General features: G+C 49.5%; 1 pseudogene; it reads left to right on the forward strand.

Moving 5' to 3' along the window:
• Nucleotides 1–661: 661 nt before the first annotated feature.
• Nucleotides 662–13,419, forward strand: LOC147683132 (uncharacterized; annotated as a pseudogene).
• The last annotated feature ends 10,315 nt before the right edge of the window (nucleotides 13,420–23,734 follow it).

Raw genomic sequence — 23,734 nt, forward strand, 5'->3', positions numbered from 1 at the left:
CGCGTCCATGGCGAGTTTCCAATCCTTCGTCACGACCTCTCCTTCGGGCATCCGAGTCGCCGATGAGTCCCTTCGTGGTCGCCAATTTGTGGTATTGGGTTCTCCAGGCCTACATACTCCGCAGAATACCCTCTACACCATAAGAACTGTTGGCACGGAAACTAGAAAATGCAAAAGACAAGTTTATTAAGACCCCATGGGGTGGTGGTACATTCCTACAGCACCCTTCGGCAATGCAAGAAGTATCACCCCGAACATCGGTGCAAGTCCTTCTTTTATACAGTTTTACAAACATTAAAAGGTAGGCGGTACACAGTTACAGAATTTTAGGTACATATATGGTCATTTTTGGAACACAGCCAAGTCATGGGAGGGGCTACAACACCACTGGTCAGTTTGGCGGAACATTCCTAAGTGATGACTGGTCAGTCTAAACTACGCATGTGTGATCTTGACCATTACTAAAAATAGCCTGTTGCTGGGCAAACTCGAGTGGTCAGTGGTACAGAAGAAGAACAAAAGGGCATGCTGACCACGAGGCAACGCATTCTTTAAAATGGCCGCCGTTACATAAAAAATGGCGTATAACAACTATAGTCAAGATAAGGGAGTAATGTGTAGCAAAGCTTAACGCTAACCCGATCATTGTCAAATTACGACAATGGGGCCTCGCTCTATGCACTTAAACTCTCACAGTCCGCTCTTTGCTACACCCGTCACAGCTTCTCACCAGGCAGCACTTTTTCAGGGTAGGTCGCGCTACCTGTTCAAGCAGTCTCGGCACTCCCCAAGCTTCTTTGGACCTCAGTTGCAGCTCTTGATCGCTACCATCTCAGTGCATAGGTCGGCTTCCAGATCCTCCGTCGAAGGCGATTTCAGAATGTGGAATTGCTGGAACAGCCCCCAGAGAGATAGATTTCCTTCCAACAGTTCTCTGCTAAGTATTCGGGCTCGTGTAGGGCTGCAAAAGTTCAGGATGACGCCAGGCTGCAGCTTCCAATCGCCGCCATCTTAGTGCCTGGGCCAAAGTCCAGACCTTCAGTCATCAGCAATTTCAGAGTTTGCGATCTTCGGAACAGACCCCAGGCAAGTGGCTTCCCTTCCGGCAGTACCCAGCAAAGTATTCCGGCTCTTGCGGGGTTGCAAGAGATCAGGATGGCGCCAGATGGGGCCCGGCCGCGAGGAGCTCGAAATAGAGCTGCTTACTCCATCAGCGTTAGACTCCGCCCCCATCTGTTCTGTGATGTTGAAGGCAATTTGTATCTATGTATGTGTGCACATGCCTTACCCGTACCAATACACACCTTGGATTAAGATTCCCCATCTCAGTCTGTTGGTAAGAGAATGATCTGAAAACTGACTCCTTCTGCTTCTCGTACATCAAGTTTGTACAGGGAGCCTTTCATAACAGAGCAATCCCCTACCCGGGAAAAGTTCTACATGAATGCAGCAGGGAAAATAAACATTTCTTACTGATGATTTCCCAGAGCTGAATTCACTGGTCCAAAATAATTTTCACCTTGCCACCACAATTCCCCATCCCCTTACCTGTTATGTGTATTCCCTTTGGTCGCACTACCCAGTCAAGCATTGCATGCCTGAATTTTGTGATATTTCCAGGTCCCTTTCCAGGTTGTCTCAGAACTATTCCCTTCCGCCAACTGGCTCTGCTTTCAGCTCTTCACTTGTGTCCTCCTCCCCCAGGGCCGAAGACAATTCAAAAGAGGAGTGGGCCACATAGCCCCCACCTAGAGCCGAATAGGCCCATGTCCCCATCCCCTGGTGCAGATGTAATATTAAAGGGTAGGGGGGGCCTGCCCCCCTCTCGACTGGAGCCTATAAAGGCCTACGGGGCCCCATCCCTCAGGCCGGCTCAATTACTGTGTCCCAGGGAATCCACCACTGGACTCAGTAGTTCCCCACCCACGAAGGGCCCTGAGGTATTTGGTCCTTAGTGACTCGGGAAGTGAGCCATGCGCCCCCTACCAATAATTTAAAAAAAAACAAAGGCCCCAGGCAAAGTGGCTTGGAGAGGGAGGCCTTGTGCCCCGTTCCCTTAAAAATAAATATGCCCCAGGGACTTTGAATAAAGGGCCCTGGGAAATGGGGTCTCCTGGACCTGAAGTGGCTTGGGGAAGGGGGCTGCACCAATCGGTTAGACACAGGGTCTGCTGCTGGCCAGGCCCTTGGGCCAACCACACATGGTACATGGCTAGAGGTTGTGCACACCGTGCGGTTGAATGTCCATGAGGGTAGGATTCAGGGTCTGGTTCAACGCACAAACAGTCAAAGGCCGTGCACAGCATGTGGTTGGCTGCCTGCAGGGCCAGCTAATTACCCCACAATTTACATCATTCATGATATCTTCTATGACATCATTGATAATATCACTGCAATATTTGCAAATAAATTATTGATGAGAAAACTATGTATGGCTGAGGCGCGATTTATAGTTACCATAGGATTCAGAAAAGGGGGTGGTGATGAACAGAGTGTCTGAATTAAGCAGACCACTCTTACCCAGTCCAAAGATCAGGGCTTGATCCATCACCGTTATTTATCTCACTGCCCCATCCCAGCTCAGAACCTGGCTATATGCAAATCAGTCTGTCCCTGGCCCAGTGCATCATGGGAACAGGGCAGACTAAACTACCAAGCCAATTCTTCACCAGAAAGGAGACAAGCTACCGGGGACCGGTTTCTGGCATTTCAGCCGTCTTCGGCCCGGCTTGCTTGAATCCTGATGGAGCAGTGAGAAAGGGACTCATGTCTGAGTATACCCTGCCACACCTATAGTGGCCAAAAACGATTCAGAAAAGGGGGTGGTGATGAACGGAGTGTCTGAATTAAGCAGACCACTCTTACCCAGTCCAAAGATCAGGGCTTGATCCATCACTGTTATTTATCTCACTGCCCCATCCCAGCTCAGAACCTGGCTATATGCAAATCAGTCTGTCCCTGGCCCAGTGCATCATGGGAACAGGGCAGACTAAACTACCAAGCCAATTCTTCACCAGAAAGGAGACAAGCTACCGGGGACCGGTTTCTGGCATTTCAGCCGTCTTCGGCCCGGCTTGCTTGAATCCTGATGGAGCAGTGAGAAAGGGACTCATGTCTGAGTATACCCTGCCACACCTATAGTGGCCAAAACGATTCAGAAAAGGGGGTGGTGATGAACAGAGTGTCTGAATTAAGCAGACCACTCTTACCCAGTCCAAAGATCAGGGCTTGATCCATCACCATTATTTATCTCACTGCCCCATCCCAGCTCAGAACCTGGCTATATGCAAATCAGTCTGTCCCTGGCCCAGTGCATCATGGGAACAGGGCAGACTAAACTACCAAGCCAATTCTTCACCAGAAAGGAGACAAGCTACTGGGGACCGGTTTCTGGCATTTCAGCCGTCTTCGGCCCGGCTTGCTTGAATCCTGATGGAGCAGTGAGAAAGGGACTCATGTCTGAGTATACCCTGCCACACCTATAGTGGCCAAAAACGATTCAGAAAAGGGGGTGGTGATGAACAGAGTGTCTGAATTAAGCAGCCCACTCTTACCCAGTCCAAAGATCAGGGCTTGATCCATCACCGTTATTTATCTCACTGCCCCATCCCAGCTCAGAACCTGGCTATATGCAAATCAGTCTGTCCCTGGCCCACCCCTTGTTGTAAATATTTTTGTCCACCCTAAGCGTGGAAGGGTATTCTCAGATGTGAGACCCTTGCTCATTGCACCATCAGGATTCAAGCAAACTGGGCCGAAGACGGCTGTAATGCCAGAAACCGGTCCCCGGGAGCTTGTTTCCTTCCCAGTGTAAGAATTGGCTTTTGTAGTTTGGTTTGCCCTGTTCCCATCATGCACTGGGACAGGAACAGACTAATTTGCACACAGCCAGGTTCTGAAACTGGGATGGTGCAGTGAGCTAAAAAACGGTGTTGGATCTAGCCCTGATCTCTTGACTGGGTGAGAGCTTTCTGCTCAATTCAGAGACTTTGTCCCTCACCACCCCTTGTTGTAAATATTTTTGTCCACCCTAAGCGTGGAAGGGTATTCTCAGATGTGAGACCCTTGCTCATTGCACCATCAGGATTCAAGCAAACCGGGCCGAAGACGGCTGTAATGCCAGAAACCGGTCCCCGGGAGCTTGTTTCCTTCCCAGTGTAAGAATTGGCTTTTGTAGTTTGGTTTGCCCTGTTCCCATCATGCACTGGGACAGGAACAGACTAATTTGCATACAGCCAGGTTCTGAAACTGGGATGGTGCAGTGAGCTAATAAACGGTGTTGGATCTAGCCCTGATCTCTTGACTGGGTGAGAGCTTTCTGCTTAATTCAGAGACTCTGTCCCTCACCACCCCTTGTTGTAAATATTTTTGTCCACCCTAAGCGTGGAAGGGTATTCTCAGATGTGAGACCCTTGCTCATTGCACCATCAGTATTCAAGCAAACCGGGCCGAAGACCGCTGTAATGCCAGAAACCGGTCCCCGGGAGCTTGTTTCCTTCCCAGTGTAAGAATTGGCTTTTGTAGTTTGGTTTGCCCTGTTCCCATCATGCACTGGGACAGGAACAGACTAATTTGCATACAGCCAGGTTCTGAAACTGGGATGGTGCAGTGAGCTAAAAAACGGTGTTGGATCTAGCCCTGATCTCTTGACTGGGTGAGAGCTTTCTGCTTAATTCAGAGACTCTGTCCCTCACCACCCCTTGTTGTAAATATTTTTGTCCACCCTAAGCGTGGAAGGGTATTCTCAGATGTGAGACCCTTGCTCATTGCACCATCAGGATTCAAGCAAACCGGGCCGAAGACGGCTGTAATGCCAGAAACCGGTCCCCGGGAGCTTGTTTCCTTCCCAGTGTAAGAATTGGCTTTTGTAGTTTGGTTTGCCCTGTTCCCATCATGCACTGGGACAGGAACAGACTAATTTGCATACAGCCAGGTTCTGAAACTGGGATGGTGCAGTGAGCTAAAAAACGGTGTTGGATCTAGCCCTGATCTCTTGACTGGGTGAGAGCTTTCTGCTTAATTCAGAGACTCTGTCCCTCACCACCCCTTGTTGTAAATATTTTTGTCCACCCTAAGCGTGGAAGGGTATTCTCAGATGTGAGACCCTTGCTCATTGCACCATCAGGATTCAAGCAAACCGGGCCGAAGACGGCTGTAATGCCAGAAACCGCTCCCCGGGAGCTTGTTTCCTTCCCAGTGTAAGAATTGGCTTTTGTAGTTTGGTTTGCCCTGTTCCCATCATGCACTGGGACAGGAACAGACTAATTTGCATACAGCCAGGTTCTGAAACTGGGATGGTGCAGTGAGCTAAAAAACGGTGTTGGATCTAGCCCTGATCTCTTGACTGGGTGAGAGCTTTCTGCTTAATTCAGAGACTCTGTCCCTCACCACCCCTTGTTGTAAATATTTTTGTCCACCCTAAGCGTGGAAGGGTATTCTCAGATGTGAGACCCTTGCTCATTGCACCATCAGGATTCAAGCAAACCGGGCCGAAGACGGCTGTAATGCCAGAAACCGGTCCCCGGGAGCTTGTTTCCTTCCCAGTGTAAGAATTGGCTTTTGTAGTTTGGTTTGCCCTGTTCCCATCATGCACTGGGACAGGAACAGACTAATTTGCATACAGCCAGGTTCTGAAACTGGGATGGTGCAGTGAGCTAAAAAACGGTGTTGGATCTAGCCCTGATCTCTTGACTGGGTGGGAGCTTTCTGCTTAATTCAGAGACTCTGTCCCTCACCACCCCTTGTTGTAAATATTATAGTTACCATAGGGCATGAGTTATAGTTGTTTGAAATAACTAACTGTTGAATTTCAGTGGTTTTGTTTGTTTAAACGTTATATTAACTTTTGTTTTTTCCAGTGAAAACATACATATACACATATATATATACACACATATATACATATATATATATATATATACGTGCATATACATATATATACATATACGTACATATACATACACACACATATACGTACATATACATACACACATATACGTACATATACATACACACACACACACCCATATATGTGTGTATATATATATATATATATATATATATATATATATATATATATATATATATATATATATTTATATACATACACAATCTTTTTTTTTTTTTTTTTTTGAAAACCTTTATTTGTGTAGATGGTTGCATACAAATACGGGCCTACAACCCAGAGGCCGGCCACAGAACAAACTGGAAAGCACCAATGTCAATAAAAAGTACGGAGTGGTTACGCAATACTACACAATGCTGCGAGTCCATATTGCTAACTGAGTGCAACCCCCCGGCACAGGATCACAGAAGGTTAATTTTATGTTAAAGAATAAAGGATCGGTTGTATAATAAGCGTCCTGGTGCACATGGCAGGGAACAAAACCAACAACATTATAATAGGGAATCCATAGATCTGTCATCAGAATAGTCCAAAGCGTTCAAGCCATAGATGCCCTTGCAATTCTTCTTCAGTCAGTGTCCACCCGCAACCTCATGTGCCCAAAGACAAGCAGAACATCACTCTCCTGACTCTCCTGAAAATCAAATTAGCAGTGAGACGGATAAAGTTGCAATCATTATACAGCCCAACCCGGAGAGTAAAAGAAAACGAAAATACTAAAAAAAAAAAATAAAAAAAAAAGGGAAAAGGGGACTCCACGTTACTGTACCCGCCCCACGGTGATAATGGCGATCAACAATCCAGACAGCAAACATTCTTAGGGGCGGGGAGGCTAAGTCAGGATAAGCAGAACCCGAAAGTACCATATTATATAGGAATACCCAAACCTCCCCCCCAGGCACTCACCCCGCGGGAATCACGCACAGCCATGGAGACCCAAGAAAAGGACACAAAAGAGCCATAGAAACAAGTAACTATCTAATAGACCCCAATCCACCCGCCCCACCCTGCACCCCTGCAGAAGGCTATGGCCTACCCCTCCCAGCAGCGTGCCTGTCGCCCTAAACATGAACCCGAAATATAGAATGAGATAATATAGGGAAAGGGAAGAAAACAGATAAAAAGGGAAAAAGGAAAGCCAGAGGGGAGGATACCATGTAACAAGGCGCATGGCCCCCACCCCCCGCCCATCCAAACAATTAGTGCAGCCCAAAACGAAACTGGCATGTTTTTCAGGTAGCCATACATAGTAAGGATTCGACAAATTATATCAATTTGGGGCAGTCCATAACTCCGTGTACCGAACAGCAGTCTTCCGGATTAAAAACCGGGTTCACCCCAGTCCTTTCTTAGCTATCGCCACGATGCATGTCGAAGTAGCGGGCATAAAACAAAGCGGAGAGAAAAGGCCGTGGCGCAGCCGCTGAACGGCCAATGGAAGCAACCCATAAGATCTCCTCCGCCGACGGTAATGCAAAAGCTGTTTACGGCAGTCATGTACATCAGTGTCAATGATCCCCAGCAAATCTTCCCACAGGCGAACCAAGACATCGCTGCCCCCACCAAAAGGCGGAAAACAAACAGCAACCACCTCGGGCCCATCCGCATCTCTGAGGGACGGCCGGGGAGCAATGGCGGTTACCACATTGTCTTGCACACAAGAATCCCGGGCCAAGGTCACTTGCCAAATCTTCAGCGCTCGTAAGACGTCGCCAATCGTGGGTTCACGCTGCCCAGTGCAGGCCCCATCACAGTACAGAGGTACAGCATCGACATCCCGGGGCGTTCCACAGCACACAGCATCAGTCGCCATTTTGCGATTACCGCGCCGTCTTTTTGGAACCAACTCCTGGGGCGGGCTCACAAACAGGGCCCCCGCGGGATCCCCCTCAAGCATCCAAACAGCAACCTCGATGCAAAAATGAGGGCCACCAAAAGAGGGGGACCCGCCGGCGCCACCGCTCCGCTGGAGCCACTCTCCGCCACCGAGCGATGAAATTCGGAATGGCCGGGCAGGGCAACAAGGGGGGGAGCCACCAACATGGCGTCCCCCACACACAACTTGCCGCACCTCACCTCTGGACCACCGGACGGTAGTCCCAGGCGCGTTCAGTTGCCTCCGGCTTTTTCGCACAACGGCCTCCTCCGGCCGGTCTCCATCCTCCACCCGAGGCCGACACCGTCTCGCCGGCTACTCGCTGAAGGCAAGGCCCCGGTCTCCACACCACGGAGGCCACACTTCCTGGGAGGACGCCGCTGCAGACCCGCTGAACGCCGAAGCCACCAGGACGGGTGGTAAGTATCAGCAAACCTTCATCTATATAATGTTATCGTTTTTGGGCAGGATGGGCGGCAGGATAGATGAGTTTGGGCAGGGAGGCCGGCGGAGCCGAGCTACCGTGCGGCCATCACGATGTCGAGCTTGGCTCCTCCCCCCCACATACATACACAATCTTGTTCACCATATTGGAAGCCATACTGAATGTTGTAACAAAAATTATTCTATCAATTTTAGGTGTGCCTTGAATTTTCAAGAGGGCCTCCCAATTGTTATTTCTATGCTCTTTTCCAAGCCTTCTGAACCACTCTCCTAGTTAGCTTAGGGCACGAATTACAGTTTGGTTCTTGAGATACGCATAACTGTAACTGCTGAATTTCTATGGTTTTGTGTGTGTAAAATCTGAACCTAACTATAATGTCCCCGTAATCTTTGTTTTTTTAGTGAATATTCACCAATGATGATGGAATCAGATAGGAACTACGTGACTGCCAGACTGCGAGCTAAGATACACCATTTAGATACAGTATGTAAAAACCAGTGGATTCCAACATGGTGGCGGGGGAGACCCAGGATTCAACACGACTTTTGCGCTATTTCGCGCGGGATCACTTGATGAGGGCGGACACTGAAATTTTGGAAATATGATAGCGGCAATGACGGTCTTCACTGGACATCGGAGGGCAGCAAGTGGCTAAGAGGCAGCGTTACGCCTTTGACGAAGTAAGTAAACGCGGGTTGTGTACTTCAGGAGTGGCCATGAACCAACGGTGTGTGGTGGACCCCTCGCAACTGATGTGTCAGGGACAATGTAGAAGTAGGGTGTCAATATCCCGATTTCAATACTAGGGCAGGAGGGGACATGAGAAAGGGGATGAGTGAGTGAATGGCACTTGAAGAACATACCCTGGGGTGAAGGTAAAATCTAGAGAGGGTTACTCACGGGATAATCCGAAACTGGAGGGATATCTGTTTTATGGGGTGGACGGATTCCCATGAGGCCAGTAGGTTTTTGTTTTCAAGGACATATGCCTGAAGGAGCGTCTAGGGCATGAGTACACTTAGAACTGAGATTGTCTTGATGTATGATAGAGGTTATATGACCTTAGGCCAAGGAGTGTTCTCCTTCAGGGCATAGTGGAAGTATGTGTCGCAGGAATTCTTTGTATTAGGAATTAACAAAGCTGATGACAGCTGATTAGCCAGAAACCGATCACAGGATGCCTTTTTCCGGTCCAGGGAAGACATGGCTTGGCAGTTCGGGCTGGACTGTTCCCATGAGGCACAGGGTCAGACTGATTTGCTTATAGCCATGTCTGAACTGGGGTGGCGGAGTGAGCTAAAGAACGATGATGAATTAAACCCATATCAGTTGATTGGGGGTGAGTGCTTGCAATGTTCAACACTCCGTCCATCATCCCCTTTGGTTTTGCTTTGTTCGCCCTAAGTTGGCAGGGTTTGCCCAGACGAGGATCCCTTGCTCACTTTGCCACTGGATTCAAGCTAGCCTGGCTGGTTATAGCTGATTAGCCAGAAACCGGTCCCAGGATGCTTGTTTCTGGTCCAGGGAAGACATGGCTTGGCAGTTCGGGCTGGACTGTTCCCATGAGGCACAGGATCAGACTGATTTGCATATGGCCATGTCTGAACTGGGGTGGCAGAGTGAGCTAAAGAACGATGATGGATTAAACCCAGATCAGTTGACTGGGGGTAAGTGCTTGCAATGTTCAACACTCCGTCCATCATTCCCTTTGGTTTTGCTTTATTACGAATTACCCACTTTTCCCCATACAGAGTGCAACTATAGGACAGCACTCCCACCTCTACCCTAGTTTTGGAGGAAATTTGATGGAACTTTGGTAAGTACCCATTATATGGGCTTTTCGCTATTACCTGGTTTACGGCGGATTATGAGTGCACGAGTGTATGACCACGTGGGTTTGCCATGAGGTGTTAGTACACTATGGGAGTGTTGAGCATTTTAACTAACAGTAAATGTTTTTAACAGAGTGATGGACTAGAAGTTGATCCTTTAATGGTCTGAGATTCATGATGAGATTTCTTCTGACAGGTGGTTCCTGAGGAAATCCTCAGCAGTGGCAAGTATAGTCATAATGTGATTCCCCACCCTCATATACAAAAAAAAATGTTTAAATGGGGAGAGAAACATTGCACAAGAGAGTGAGATACTTATCCTGGCGAATGACTACAACTTAACGGGGCGATGTGGAGGGCCGAAACATGTCGAAGATGAACACAGCTTGCACCCCAGATAAACAATTTTTAATTCTTCCAAGAGACGTCCGGATTAAAAATTGAGTGTTCACTCTCTGAGGTAGTTTTAGAACTTTTTGTTTGTGTGTGTAGAATCCTAGGTTCTGATGTGCAATTTTTTGGACCTAAAACAACGTTTTTTGCTCCACTCTGAAGTTTGATGTGCGCTAGTGTCGAAGCGTGCCCTATTATGAAGCATGGATCGATTCAGCGTGTGTTTTTATACCATAAAGGTTTCCCGTATGGTAATTAGGCGGCTTCTAAATACATATAGGTATTTTTCGCCTTCCTTTCTCTTGGGTGTGATACATATATATATATATATTCCACTAAAAAAACGTTATAGCTCGGTTCAGATTTTACACATAGAAAACAATAGAAAAGTCAGAATTTATAATTTTACATATCTCAAGAAACTACAACTTGTGCCCTAAGGTAACAATAACTCGCGCCCCCACATGCACAGTTTTCTCATCATTACTTTTATTGGAAATGTTACAGTGATATTATCAATAATGTCATTAAGGATGTCATGCCTGAGGTGGGATAATTAGCACTGCAGGCGAGAGTGCAAGTTATAGTTACCTAGTATATTGCAAGTAAACTTACCCTTACACTTTCGAGTAATTTTACTACTTTTGGGTATTCATCATTTACGGTTGTAAAGTTACTCTAACATGTAGATTTATATGTCTCCACCCCCTGAAACAGGGGTGCATTCACTAAAAACATCCAATACAGCCATAAAATGACTACTAGTAGTGTCTTTACACCCACATAGTCAGCGTTCAGCACACTTGGCAGAGACCTCCGCAATCGAGGAGTAGATCTTCATATTGCAAAGTATAGGGAAAAGTTGAAAGTTTATTAAGATTGTAAAGCTATAAACCATATATTTGTTAAATATTAATGTTAATTCATTTCATACATTTAAAATGTAGAGCACGGGGTATAGCCAAGATGGCAGAGTGAGCGGACGCGTTGTTCCTGAGCTCCGCTCCCGGCGGGCCTACAAGCACTATCTACGGCATCCCCCAACACCCGGCTCCCCCGTCGATGACTTCCCGGAGGGACAGTGCCTGGGGGTCATGAGCAGAAGGGCATCTCGTCCCCCGAGAGGCTGGACTGAGCGGACGCCAGCGACCCCGGGGCTGTGGAGGGGAGGGCAGGGCTGAGCTGGGCCTGGTGCACGGCCCGTCGTGAGCCTCTAACTGTGGCGGGGCCACAATGCATTTCTTAGCAGCACCTTGGAGGGCGCCTCCGTTGACTGCCCTTCCAGCCCTGATTGACTCATGCTCCCGATCCTCACCCCGGGAGCCTATCTGTGGGCGGAGGCTTGGGCCCGGCCCAGGGGCTGGCAGCGCGGCCTCTCCTGGCAGGGATCATCACGTGAGCCCACAGGCTCGTTGGCGGCGCCTGACTCAGCCCACTGAAGTGTGTGGGGTCTTTCCAGTGGCAGTCAGTGGGTGCACAGAGCAAGGTGGGAGCACTCCGGCCCTGTCCGGGGGCTGGACGCAGCTCTCGGAACGCCCGATCGCCAGTGGTGGCCTAGTGAGGACCTGTGGAGTGGGGTCAGAGCGAGGCCACTGGCGGCACACTGTACAGCAGAGGACGATTTGGTGGGTCCCCTGCGGCAGATCACAGTGGAGGAGGAGAATGTGTACACGCTCCTGGGCCAGGAGACCACATCGGGTCCTCTTGCCGGAAGAACTTGCCAGGAGGTAGGGTACTGGAACTTTTTCCCCCTGCAAATCCCTCCTGGCTCCTTGTAACACTTGCTTCCCGCAGTTTATGGGCCCAGACCACCACTTTGCACCGGGAATTACCCAGAGCGGACTGGTGCAGCCTGGTGTGTCCCCACCCCCCCAGGCGAGGCCTCCGTCAGTCCACTGAACCCAAAGGCATGTGAGACATCAGCAATTAGCAAGCAGAGGACAGTCAGTTTGATTGGCAGTCATGAAATTTATTATAACGCCAATTATGCCAGACAAGTGAGCAAATGTACATTCTGTCTCCATAGGCAAGCCATCATGCAAGGCTGCTGAAGGGGACACAGGAAAGGCACCCGGGAGAGACAGAACACAGGAGGAGGAGGTCTTGTCGCCTGCAGAGCACACACCACCACCACCATCATCATCACCACCACCATCACCACCGCCACCACCATCACCGCCAACACCACCGAGAGCCAGGAGGCATACAGTGGCTAGCCTCCAGCAGATGAAGATGTCAGAGGAGGACAGCATGGGAGAACAACATTCCACGCTGGCAGAGGATGACAAGAGTGCAGGCACACAGTCCCCCACTTAGCGCGCCCACACAGGTGTCAGACGCCGCGGAGCAAGAGCAGCCAGTTCTGTTGCACAGGGTGAGGATTCAAGCGTATTCGCCGGTCTCGAGGGGAATATGCTTAAGGTACAGCACCTACAAGGCAAAGCAATTAGATCAGTGCAAGGGCAGATGGTCCTCATGAACAGACACATGCTGGAAATTAAGGAGGGCATTAACAGCATGAACAATACTGTGGCTGAGGGCATGAGGGACATGTCAGAGGCAGGGAGGCTGCTGCAAACTTGATGAGGATCGTTTGGCGAGGCACAGGGACCGGCAGAAATTGGACAGCTACACTAAGGCGGTGAACCGCCTCTCCACTGCCACCCCTGTGCTCTGCAGGCGCTCGGTGGCCATGGAGGAAGAGATGGCCCACTGCAGCTGTGACGTGGCAAGGGGGCTGGTCACAGTGACCAGTGCACTGGAAGTGCTCCAAACAAACCAAATAGCCACTACAGGTGCAGGGGATGGGGGGGATAGTGAGGAGGCAACTAGCCGCAGCAGCATCACACCCCCGATAACCGAGCTCAGGAGGCGCAGCGAACGGCACAGCGCTGCCACAGGACAGACCGCCAGTGAGGACAGTGTGCCCAGGGAACATAGCAGTGCTGCGCGTGGGCGCAGGAAATAATAACAGCCATCATCTGGCATTGTGAAATGGGTGATGTAACCCATTTTGCCTTTGGAATGTCCATAGCATATTGGCATGGCATGTTGAGGCCTTCATGTTGTGGTGGTGTGCTATGCTATTGCCTGAGTTAAGGTTAATAAAACACCGTCACTCAATTACAGTTACTGTCTGTGTCTCCTTACTTACTCAGAAATAGTTGCGTGTGATCTCAGCCGTCTGTGTCTCCCATCTGGTGCTGCTGCCACACCTGCTGCGCTGTGCTCTGGCTGTGGACAATCCTCACCCTCATCATCGGAGTCAGTTAGTTCCACTGCTGTTCCTTTCTTTGTGGCAAGGTTATGCAGCATGGCACATGTTGCTATTATTTTACAGCAGATGATGGGGCGGTACTGACATGCACCTCCACTTTTGTGGAGGCAGCGGAACCTGCTTTTTAAGAGTCCAAATGTGTGCTCCACAACATTGTGCGTAGAGCTATGTGCCACATTGTATCTTCTCTCATTTGGGGTAGATGGGTTGAGATATGGAGTCAGGATAAATGCCCGCAAGGCATATGCGCTATCACCTGAGTGAGAAAGGAAGTGCCATTAATAACAGTCACCAACACATTCATCCAAGGTATACATCAGGGTGTGTCACATTGATTTACCTAGCAGATATCTTCTCAAAATTCGCCCCCAGCCAGACGTGTGTAGATTGCACTGTTCCTGAATATGTAGGAGTCATGGGTGCTCCCTGGAAATGTGGCTACAGTGTCGGTAATGATTTGTTCCGCATCGCAAATTGCCTGCATGTTGATAGAATGTGAAGATTTGAGGTTCCGATATATGTAGTCTGTAGCTGCAGGTGTGCAGATTGGTATGTGTGTCCCATCGATGCACCCTATTACATGTGGTAACTGTGCCTATTGATAGGCTACAGAACACCTGAACATGTGTTGGTATAGCTTGCGCTTTTGGTGTCCGATGCTCCAGGAGTGGGTGCAGGTCCCAAATCAGGTCTAGGATGGTTTGGGTGTAGCCTGTACCTCTCATGGATTTCAGCCTCAGTCAGTTGGAACAATGTAACACGCAGTCTGTACACGTGTTCCTCCCGTCTCCAGATCCTCAGCCCTGCTGCTTGCATATGAAGCCGCCTTGTAATAACATAGAGGGGCGCCATTGTGTTCACACTGTTGCATTTTGGGGCTGTTCAAATGCAGTGCACCTGATTACCACCTGCTTTGAGTAAGTGGTAATTAGCGACTCCTAAATACCAAAAAATTTAAAAATCGGTATTAGCGAAGTTTGGTACATCGATTTGCGAGTTTTTAAGGATTTCTTATTTTGCGATTCGCAAATTAAGGAATCGCTAACTGGTTTCCCTTATTTCTAGCGATTCCTTATTTGCGATGGCGTTTGGTGTTACCTACATTGTACATGTACATTGTACATGCCTAAATACCAGTCGGTAACGCAGGAATTCTGCAAATTTCTGAGTTAACGCTCGGTATTTTGCCACCTACATCTGGCCCTTGGTGTGTGTACACGAACCCGTGAAAGACGAGATTCTCAAGGCAGCCCGTTCGAGACAGCCTCTCCACTCCCGAGACCACCCTCCCCAACTGTATCAGGATCTGGCTGCCAGTGCCCTGCAAAAGAGAAGGGATTTCCGCCACATCACCAACCACCTGCACTCTCAGATCATTTCTTATGCTTGGGGCCATCCATTCCGCCTCATTTTCCGCACCGGCGGGGGCCTGCACCAGGTCTCCTCCATGACCGAAGCCTGCAAGTTACAGAGCTCTCAGCCGGATGCCCTGGAGCTGGGCACACAGAGATCTTGGAGGAGCGAACCTGGGAGGCTGGGGGGGATCACCTTCGCCCTGACCCCGCCACAATTATTAAAGAGTGGTCTGCTGTCCTGCCCGACACACAAGGGGACAGCCTAAACTCTAATGATTTACTGTGATAAGTCTTAGGGGTTGTTTTACTCATCTCTGGCTCGGTGGGGGCAGGGAATGTTCTCTTCTTTTTTCTAGATAGGAGCGTGCTGGCTCCCTTGGTGGACCCCAACCATTACTGACCAGCTTCAAGATGGACTACATGGTCTTGCCCAGGTTAATGTTCTGTTTCAGGATTTGTTTTTCTTCTTATGGGGTGTGGGGGGGGAGGGTGGGGAGTCCTCTCTCTGGTGAGCTTTTTCTTAAATGGCTTTTTATCAGTGCTTATGTCCCAGGGGCCCCTCTTGTGCTTTGCCTCTCAGCGCGTTCCTAGTGGCCTTAGCAGTAGCTTTAGATGGTTCATCTTTCACAGAAAAGTCAAGATAGTTAGCTTGAGCGTTCGGGGTCTTAACAATCATACTAAGCAGAAGGCAGTTCTCTCCCTGCTGGAACACTCGGGTGGTGATGTGTGTCTCCTTTAGGAGACCCACCTTCTCCATAGCGATACTCACCGTATGCACCATAGAGGATTTCCTCTGCAGTTTTGGTCCTCTGGGAAAAGTAAGAGAGGAGGGTGGCTAGCCTACTCTTAAAGCGCTTTAGGGGTCCGGTAGTGGGTCCTGTCACAGAGATCATTGGGCGCCTTCTAGCGCTGTGGTTCCGTATAGGGTCTTCTCACATAACTTAAGCCCCCATCCACTCCCCAAATGAACACCAAGAGAAATTCCTGCTGGAAGCATTTGCTGAAATCCTTCACACACCCAATTCCATAGTGGCGGTGATCTCAACCTAGTTACGGATGCTGGGCAGGACTGCTCCAGGTCCGGGGGGGCTGGAGCCATTTCAGTGAGTGGTAGCGAATGGTTGAGCGATGGGGGGATCAAAGACGCCTGGCGTTGCTTACACCCAGATGTACATGATTACTCTTACTACTCAGCAGCCCATAAGACCTATGCCCGTCTGGATTACTTCCTCGTCCCCCAGGCAGCATGGGCTTGTACCACAGACTCCACCATTGAGGCCTGCTCCCTTTCAGACCCCATGTGCACATTACCCTGATCCTGCGCTTCCTATCAGTACAGTCACCCTCATTACATTGGCGTTTAAGAGATTCACTGCTTCAGTCCTCGATGGTAGTGGACGATGTCAGGCGTTGCCTGACCGACTACCTTGCGCTTAAGAATGTTGGCTCCACGCCACTGTTCTAGGTGCGGGAGGCACTTAAACTGGTCGCGAGAGGGACTTCTTCGCTAAAGCGGATAATGAGAACAAGACTAGGCAGCCTAAATGTGTGGAAATAGAAGCTAAAGTAAGGGAGCTGGAAGCCATTCATAAGCGTACCGGTGCCCCCAGAATTTGGCGCCAGTTGGAGAAAGAGCGACTCCAGCTGAAACGTTTAGATCTCGATCGGGCTGAGTATGCTGTGGTTAGGCTGAAGCACAAATATTACGAGGGCTCTAATAAAGGTGGTCGCATGTTGGCTCATTGTCAACATGCGAGTCAGGCTATTAAGGCGATACGGGGAGAGAGCGGGTCTGAGGACACAGATGATGGAGGGATAGTAGGGGCCTTTCGATCTTTTTACAAGACCCTATACTTCGCTGACTCCACCAATCTGGCTCACCCCAGTGATTACCTCCTTGGCGCGGCGGTCCCTCCTCTTCCGCCCAGCGAGGCAGAGGGGCTAGAGGCCCCCAAACGCATAGAGGAGGTGTTATGTTGTTATGTTATGTTATGTTATGTTAAAATTATTTATACCGCGCTCGGTCACCGGACGGTTTCATGGCGCTCATAACAAAATGCGGAGGGCAAGGGCAGGAGTTACTTGAATGCTGACTGGAAGAGGAACGTCTTCAGCGTCCTACGAAAGCAATCGTAGGTAGGACAGTGTCTGAAAGAGGGCGGGAGGGAGTTCCAGAATTTGGGGGCCAGAAAAGAAAAACAGAGACCATCATGTTTTTTACGTTTGATTTTCGGGGTAAGTAAAAAGTTGTGTGAGATGGAGCGTAAGTCTCTCGTGGGTACGTATCGCTTCAAACTAGAGGAAATAAAGGCAGGCGCTTGGTCGGAGAGGGCTTTGAATATCGTACAGCCAAGTTTGAAGGTGCAACGTTTAGCCACCGGGAGCCAATGCAGGCTCTGCAACAGCGGCGAGACGTGCTGGTGTTTAGGCTGATGGTATACTAGGCGAGCTGCCTGATTTTGCACTAGCTGCAGCCTTTGGAGATGGTATGCGGGAATTCCTACGTAAAGAGTGTTGGCAAAGTCAATTCTAGACATAACAAGAGCCATGATGACAAGGATAAGTGAGTCTCTGGTGAGGAATCTGCTGATTTTACGTATCCTACGCAGATGGAAGAAACAGGATGATGTCACAGCACTAATCTGAGGCCTCATGGATAGATCACTAGAGATGACTACGCCAAGACTCTTCACAGAATTGACGGGGCGAGGAGGAAGCCCTAGTGATGGGGGCCAGAAGCTGTCATTCCATGGGTTGGCAGACCCGCCCACCAGCACAAGCTCAGTCTTGGTGGGATTTAATTTGAGCTGGCTGTGATATATCCATTCCGATATATCTAGCATGGTGGTTTGGAAGCTGGTACGGGAGGATAGGGAAGTATCAATGGGGAATATTAACTGCAAATCGTCCGCATAATTAAAGATTGTGGCAGAGGATTTGCAGAGGGAAACTATAAGGGGCTGCATGTACAAATTAAATAACAAAGGGGATAGGGCAGAGCTCTGAGGAACTCCGCAGGAGAGGGAGGAGTAGGAAGCAGAGAAGGTAGACAAGTGTACGGCCTGGGATCGCTTGTCCGGAAAGGATCTGACCCATTCGAGAGCTACGCCCTGGATGACGGCATTGTTGACACGGTCGATCAATATTGCGTGATCGACCGTGTCGAAGGCCGCCGACAAGTCCAATAGGACAAGAGCTTGAGAGATGGTATTGCTCGGCACCCTTTCTCAAGGTGTCCATAACAGCCACAATGACCGCCTCAGTAGAATGGAGTGGGCGGAAGCCGGCTTGTTGGGCATCCAGAAAAGACGAGCGCTCGATAAAGGCACTCAGACAGCGAGTGACGTATGTCTCTAAAATCTTCCCTAGATAGGGGAGAAGGGAAATGGGCCTATAATTACTCAGGACCGTAGGGTCAGCATTGGTTTTTTTAAAGATTCGTATCACAACTGCCTGCTTGAAGGAGTCCGGAACCACTCCAGTAGCCAATGAGTTATTGAGTAGTGCCAGTGCGGGGTCAGGGCAGGCCAAAAAAAATTCTTTAAGGATTTGGGGGGTCAGCAATCATTGGGAGAGCCGGAACTAACTTTGTGCAATAACGAATTAAACTCAGTGATGGAAATTGGGGGAAAGACATTCAGGTAGTGGGGATTTCTGGGGGGTAAGGGAAGTGGAGAGGAGGATGAGGGCAAGGGAATATTATTTTTGATAGTGATAATTTTGTCCATAAAATGGGTATTAAGTGAATCGCTCAAAAGCCTGTGTAGGTTGGGGTTCAGGGGTAACACGGTCTGGGAGGGAAAGCTCATTCACTATGGTGAAGATGTCCTTAGCCTTAGAGGCAGACTCCATGATTTTATGGGAGAAATAGGTTGTCTTGGCCAGAAGGATGGATTTTTTGTAGGCTTTTAAATGGTCCACAAATTCAATTTTAAGTTGTTGATCATAGTTATGTCGCCAGCGTCGCTCGGCCTGGCGAAGCGCTAGTTTGTCAAGTTTAAATTGATCTGTAAACCACCGCTGGGCGTCGTAAGGGCGCATAGTTTTTATGGTTTTCAGAGGGGAAACAGTATTGCATGCAGACAGCAGCCATTGTTCGAGAGAGGAAGCCTGGCGAGTCACCGAAGCGGAGAGCGAAGGGGCTGTGGATGCCAGTATGGAATGGAGTTCCGTCAAATTGGCTCTCTTCCAGTTCCGGGCAGAGAAGTTGGTCGAGGGGGTGGGACGATTCGGGGGGGACAAGTTAAGGGTAAAAGAAATGAAACAGTGATCTGACCAGGAGCAGGGAGTCACTGTGGGAGGTGAAATTTCGAGGTTGGCTGTCCAAACTTGATCTAAAATGTGGCCTTTGCAGTGAGTAGGTGTTCTAACAAATTGGCGACAATTCATACCTGATAAGAGGTCCGAAAATTCCTCCGATAGACGGCTCTCCCGGGGGTCAGAGGGCCAATAATTAAAATCTCCAATAATGATAACCTTAGCGTGGTTGATGATGAGTTGAGAAATAAGGACACCAAACTGTTGAGGGAAGGAGGGCATGTGATCAGGGGGTCTATACACGAGGACATAGCTGCTACCCCACCCCCGGCCTGCCCGGCTGGGCGATTAGATTGCAAGATGTAATAGCCGGCAGGGATGGCAGCAAGGATATCAGGGACTGAGTCTTCAGTCAGCCAAGTTTCTGATAAAAGTAGAATATCCACAGCTCTATCATCTAATAGCTGAAAAATTTCAAGCTGGTGTTTCACCATAGACCGGGTATTGAGATACATCACGGTCAATGGGGAAGTCCCTGATGTTAACGTAGAGCGGTGAGCTGGTATTAGCTCAGGGCGTGGGGGGGGATTCTCCGGGACAGGAGTGTCCAAGAAAACCGAAATACCACAATCGTGGGCGGCCCTGACAGCACGGGGCTGTAGGGGCACCGCATGGCGGAGCATTAGGAGCTCAGCAGAAGAATAGGTGATAATTTGGGCATTATAAGTGGCCCCGGGACCCGGACGGGCGCAGACGGGCTTAACTTAGGCGCAACTTTGGCGCGAAGTCCGCTGCGCTTCCGCCAGGTCACCATTATATGCTAGCCAGAAGTGAGCCACTAGACCGCTAACCTGCGATGTGGAGGGGCAGGGCGGAAGTGGTGCCAGGAGCAGGAAATGGCGCTCGATAGGACGACCCTCCGCACAGACGGCTCAATGCCGGGGCGGACGGGGCCAAGAGCGATGGAATGGCAGGTAAGGAGGCTCGAGTAGCCTTAGCACAGTACACAGAGCAAATTAGTACATTTCAATAACATTTCCAATAAAGCTATTAAAATCAGCTTAAAAGGTCAGCGGGACCAGCACACACCCGCAGCCTCAATCGCCGCGTTTGTCAAGGAAATGGTGCAATAGTCGCGCCTAAAATAGAGAAATAGTCTGTAGCCATTAGACCGCTAACCTGCGATGTGGAGGGGCAGGGCGGAAGTGGCGCTCGATAGGACGACCCTCCGCACCAACGGCACAATGCTGGGGCGGAACGGAGCCAAGAGCGATGGAATGGCAGGTAAGGAGGCTCGAGTAGCCTTAGCACAGTACACAGAGCAAATTAGTACATTTCAATAACATTTCCAATAAAGCTATTAAAATCAGCTTAAAAAGGTCAGCGAGACCAGCACACACCCGCAGCGCCAATCGCCGCGCTTGTAGTGATCTATGCTATCGCCCGACTGAAGCCCCTGAAGGCACCGGGCCCTGACGCCTTTAGCGCTCTTTTTTATAAGACCTATTGTGTCGAACTGGCCCGCTGCTTACCCGATTATTTAATTCCTTCGGGGAAACGGGCTCTTTTACAGCCTCCATGCTGCGCGCTACTATTTTGGTCATCCCCAAACCAGGGAAAGATTTGGAGCTCTGCAGCTCCTACTGGCCGATTTCCCTGCTGAATAGTGATGCAAAGCTATTCTCAAGCATCCTGGCTCATAGAATGAACCCTTTCATGCCTGGTTTGGTCTACCCTGACCAGTCCAGTTTCATCCAGATGCGGGGACAATACTAAAAGGTTTTGCCACTTAATTGATAAGGTACAACGCTCTAAGGAAGAGGCTTTACTACTGGCGGTTGACGCGGAAAAGGCCTTCGACCGTGTGCCCTGGTCGTATCTATTACCAACCTCGAACGCTTTGGATTGGGTGTCAGGTTTCGAGGATGGGTGGGGAACATATATAGCTGCAACAGTCAGGACCAACGGCGGGCTCTCGAGCGATTTCCCAGTGGGGAGGGGGACCAGACAGGGCTGCCCTCTCTCCCCTCTACTTTTTGCCTTATATAAGGAGCCTTCCGCTCAACGACTTTGGGACAACCCGCTGGCGCAAGGTGTCCCGTTTGGGTCAGATCATCATCTCATCAGCCTCTATGCCGATTATGTCATTTTCTCAGGGGCCCGTCCCCTGACTTCGCTGCCGGCGATCGTGGATCATCTGCAGGCCTTTAGCCAGGTCTCAGGCTTTAAAATAAACATGCAGAAGTCTCAAGTGCTAATTTTACCGCTGCACAAGAGACGGCTGGCGTCTTGCAAGGCCACTTTGCTTTCGACTGGGTGAAAGAGGGTATAACTTACCTCGGACTGGTTCTCCACAAATGTATAGCTAAAACTGTGGAAGTGAACTATATGACTCTATTCTCTCACATCCACCAGACTTGGCCCACTGGCGGTGCTTACCTCTGACGTGGTTTGGGAGGCTGGCTGCTGTTAAAATGAATGTAATACCCTTGGCCTTACATCTTTTTCAAACACTTCCCTTACAGCCCTCATCGCACTTGCTCCAACATATACAAAAGTTTTGTTTGCGGCCTGTTCTCTCCCCGGCTCCAGAGGACTTTGCTGCAGTGCCCTAAGAAAGAGGTCGGCTTTGCTCTGCCCAACATCACTCGGTATTGTCAAGCCTCGCTGCTGCGGTACCTCATGGAATGGAATCGTCCTATGACGGAGAAGTACTGGGTCTTTATGGACCGGACAGTAGCGGGCAACCATTTCTGGAGGGAGGCATGGCTGCCTAGGTCCGCTCGTGCCTGTGGACTATATTCCTCTCTGGTTACCTGCCCCACTTTGCTAGCTTGGGATAAGGTTTCCACGAGGGCTAACCTTACCACTTTCCCCTTACCAATGACCCGGATCTTCTTAAACCGTGACTTTCCACCCGGGATGGATAGAGGGGTCGGCTTGTGCTGGCTGGAGTGTGAGTGTATACATCGGGGACATTTGTTCGACATACAGGGTCACATCCCCTTCAAACAGATCCAAGAGGACTACGGCCTTACTGGCTCAGATCTCTTTCTACATACACAAATTATATATTGGGTGTCTGGTGCCACAACACGACCCTTGGCTATTAGACCGATGCTGCCATTTGAGAAGTTGCTCTTCTGCAAAAAAGATGAAGACAAACTTATCTCCGAAATATACTTGTTTCTCACTCAGGGCGTCAAGAAGGCTCGTTCGGCAGGTCAGAGACGTTGGGAGGCAGAGCTGGGACGTACATTATAAGACAAGGAGTGGGAGGATGTCTTCTATAGGTCCCACCCCACCGCGCACTCCATGGGTCACGCTGAAACTGCATTTAAAATTGTATCCTACTGGTACACACCCCGGCCCGCCTATCCAAGTGGAACTCTCAATGCAATGGCCTCTGCTGGCGCAGCTACGGGAGCCCTGGCAACCTCATTCACTTGCTGTGTAACTGCCCAAAGCTCACGAGATATTGGGAGAGGATACTTGATGACATTGATAGGGCCTTCGACACTACCATTCCCAGGCTTCCAGTCTATACACTCTTGGGGTTTCCCAATGCACTGACCTTCCCCTTGAGCTCTACCAGAGGGAGGCAGATGGCACTGAATGCCGCACATCGGGTGCTCCTGGTGGGGTGGAAATCAGACAGGATCCTGGAGCATACACAATGGCTGCATGAATTGTGGTACCTTTTAGTCATGGAGAGGCTGTCTATGGCTACCCTTGGGAATAAATCAGACTATGCCAAGATTTGTGTCCCCTTTATTTCCATTCTATCCACTGAATTCCGGGAACTGTCCTGTCCTAAATATCTCTGGATTCTGAAATTGATTCCCGATGATCACGTGGACGCATAGCGCAGTCTATCTCCAATGGGCTCCATGACCCTTTATGGCATTGTGGATTATCGCATCTAATAGTATCTATAGGCTGGATTATATTTTCTTTTGTTTCTTGTTCACTGGTGAGAGGTGGGGTGGGGGTGGAGGGTGGGTGTTGGTTTTTCTTGATGTTCTTTTGTTCCCTTTTCCAAAAGCAGACCCACTAGCAATCTGTTGTCTGTTGGAGGCTTTCGGATTGCTGCTGCTCGCAAACCCTGCAGCACATTAGACTTTTGCTACTATCCACTTGTTGTGGAGTAAGGCCTGCCCGTTATCTTTTGTTTACGAAAACGAACAGCCCTGGCTGGGTTGTAGGCGACATGCTGTGTTATTTAACCGACTGGGTGAGCCTCTAGCCCACTGTCCCACCCTCCTGGCCTGAATGTGCAATAGCCGGCCCGCAGGCTTGTAGGCGATGCAGTAATGTATTTTCATGCTAATTGTTCTGCTAATAAAAATCGATTTAACACTAAAATGTGGAACACTATTAAAAATGTTACATCA

Source organism: Lissotriton vulgaris, chromosome 11 (assembly GCF_964263255.1).
Source record: "Lissotriton vulgaris chromosome 11, aLisVul1.2, whole genome shotgun sequence".
NCBI lineage: Eukaryota > Metazoa > Chordata > Amphibia > Caudata > Salamandridae > Lissotriton > Lissotriton vulgaris.